Raw genomic sequence first — 2738 nt, 5'->3', positions numbered from 1 at the left:
CACTTTCAATGTGGGGGTGTCTTTGGGTCTAAAATGAGTCTCCTGCAGACAGCATATTGATGGGTCTTGTTTTTTAATCCAATCTGATAGCCTGTGTCTTTTGGTTGGGGCATTTAGCCCATTTACATTCAAGGTAAGTATTGAGAGATATGAATTTAGTGCCATTGTATTGCCTGTAAGGTGACTGTTACTGTATATTGTCTGTGTTCCTTTCTGATCTATGCTGCTTTTAGGCTCTCTCTTTGCTTAGAGGACCCCTTTCAATATTTCTTGTAGGGCTGGTTTCGTGTTTGCAAATTCCTTTAGATTTTGTTTGTTCTGGAAGCTTTTTATCTCTCCTTTCTTTTCTTTTCTTTTTTTTTTTTCAAAAAAGAGTCACCGTTCAAAATTTATTTGGTATTTTAGTTGGTATGACACTTAGTTGGCTGCATTGTCTTTTTACATTATATGGCCATGTACACTATATTCTGACATACATGGTACACAAAGTAAGATCCTTTAGGACAGTTACGCACAATACATGCAATATTGATTTTATACATTGGATCCCAGAACATGACTGATGGGAAAAGATAGACTAGGCATGTCGGGTGTTGGGGGAAGGAACCTGAAGTGACACACAGTAAACACACATCTGGTGTGCAGAGCAACCGCAGCTCTGGCAGTGGAGCCTCTGAGACGGTGGGGCTAACTTACGTTAACCAATTTAGGACTACAAAGACAGGTATCATCCAGTACCAGGATACAGCTGTAGGGTTTGGTGAACCATTCCTATTTGGAACTTTAGGAAACTGACGTTTTTTCTTAGGCCATTTTAATATTACTTGAGTAACAGATCAGATAATAAGGATAATATACACAACCTCCAACTAAAATCCTGCTATAGTCTAGACAGTGAAGTGGTACATTAGAAAACTTTAAAACTGCAGCTCCTTTTGGATCCCCCAAAGTGTATCTGCACTCTTCTTCAAACGGGCCTCCTCCTCAGAAGTCAGTGTCACCTTCACAACATCTGAAATTCCATTCTGTCCCAAGATGCAAGGGACACTAAGGAAGACATCATCTTTAATTCCATAGAGACCCTTAATCATGGTGGAAATTGGATGCACCCGCCTAAGATTCTTCATTATACTTTCGGCCAGATCTGCCACAGACAGTCCAATGGCCCAGGAGGTGTAGCCTTTCAGTTTGATCACCTCATAGGCACTGTCAACCACCTGTTTGTGAACCTCTTTCCACTGTTCCTTATCTGCATCAGTGCCTAAGTCAGGGTGCAGATTCTTCAGAGAGACACCAGCAACGTTCACTCCACTCCATACAGGCACACTGGGTCTCCATGCTCCCCAAGGACCCACCCGTGACAGCTTAATGGGTGAACTCCCAGTCTTTCCCCCATTAGGTAATGGAACCGGGCTGAATCCAGATTGCAACCACTTCCAATAACACGGTTTTTGGGAAAGCCACTTATCTTCCAAGCCACATAGGCCACGATATCCACTGGATTGGAAACGACAAGCAACTTGCAGTTTGGGCTATATTTTATGATATTAGGAATGATGAACTTAAAGATGTTCACGTTACGCTGGACCAAATTAAGACGGCTTTCGCCCTCTTGCTGACGTGCCCCAGCTGTGATAATAACCAGCTTGGAGTTTGCAGTCACATTATAATCTTTGCCAGAGACAATTTTTGGTGTTTTAGGGAAAAGGCTGCCGTGCTGGAGATCCATCATCTCTCCCTTCAGTTTGTCTTCCACGACATCAACAAGAGCAAGTTCATCTGCCAAGTCCTTCATTAAGATACTGATGGCACAAGCCATGCCAACAGCACCAACCCCAACAACTGTGATCTTATTCTGGGGGGTACGTTCTTCCTTAAGAAGATTCTGAATCAGCTGATCTTTGAGAGTTGCCATTTTGGACTTAGAACCAAAAGGAATCGGGAGTGCACGTCGGGCGGGCGGGCGTCAGCGGCACGCAAGGTTGAATCCGGACTTGGCGGCAGCGGCTCTGACACTCTCTCCTTCTATTTTCAATGACCCAGCCTAGCTGGATATAGTATTCTTGGCTGCATATTTTTCTCGTTTAATGCTCTGAAGATATCATGCCAGTCCTTTCTGGCCTGCTAGGTCTCTGTGGATAGGTCTGTTGCCAATCTAATGTTTCTACCATTGTAGGTTACATATCTCTTCTCCCGAGCTGCTTTCAGGATTTTCTCTTTGTCTCTGAGACTCGTAAGTTTTACTACTAGATGTCGGGATGTTGACCTATTTTTGTTGATTTTGAGAGGGGTTCTCTGTGCCTCCTGGATTTTGATGCCTGTTTCCTTCCCCACATTAGGGAAGTTCTCTGCTCTACAATTTGCTCCAATATACCTTCTGCCCCTCTCTCTCTTTCTTCTTCTTCTGGGATCCCAATTATTCTAATGTTGTTTCATCTTATCGTATCGCTTATCTCTCGAATTCTGCCCTCATGATCCTGTAGTTGTTTATCTCTCTTTTTCTCAGCCTCTTTATTTTCTATCATTTGGTCTTCTATATCGCTGATTCTCTCTACTGCCTCATTCATCCTAGCAGTTAGTGCCCCCATTTTTGATTACACCTCATTAATAGCCTTTTTGATTTCGAATTGGTTAGATTTTAGTTCTTTTATTTCTCCAGAAAGGGTTTCCCTAATAACTTCCACACTTCTTTCAAGCCCAGCTAGTATCTTTAAAGTCATGATTCTGAACTCTAGGTC

General features: G+C 42.8%; 1 pseudogene; it reads right to left on the bottom strand.

The window, feature by feature from the left end:
- Positions 1 to 810: 810 nt before the first annotated feature.
- Positions 811 to 1933, bottom strand: LOC113917561 (annotated as a pseudogene).
- Positions 1934 to 2738: the final 805 nt, after the last annotated feature.

The sequence above is a fragment of the Zalophus californianus genome, chromosome 1 (genome assembly GCF_009762305.2).
Source record: "Zalophus californianus isolate mZalCal1 chromosome 1, mZalCal1.pri.v2, whole genome shotgun sequence".
Taxonomy (NCBI): domain Eukaryota; kingdom Metazoa; phylum Chordata; class Mammalia; order Carnivora; family Otariidae; genus Zalophus; species Zalophus californianus.
This window is presented reverse-complemented; position numbering and strand designations above follow the sequence as displayed.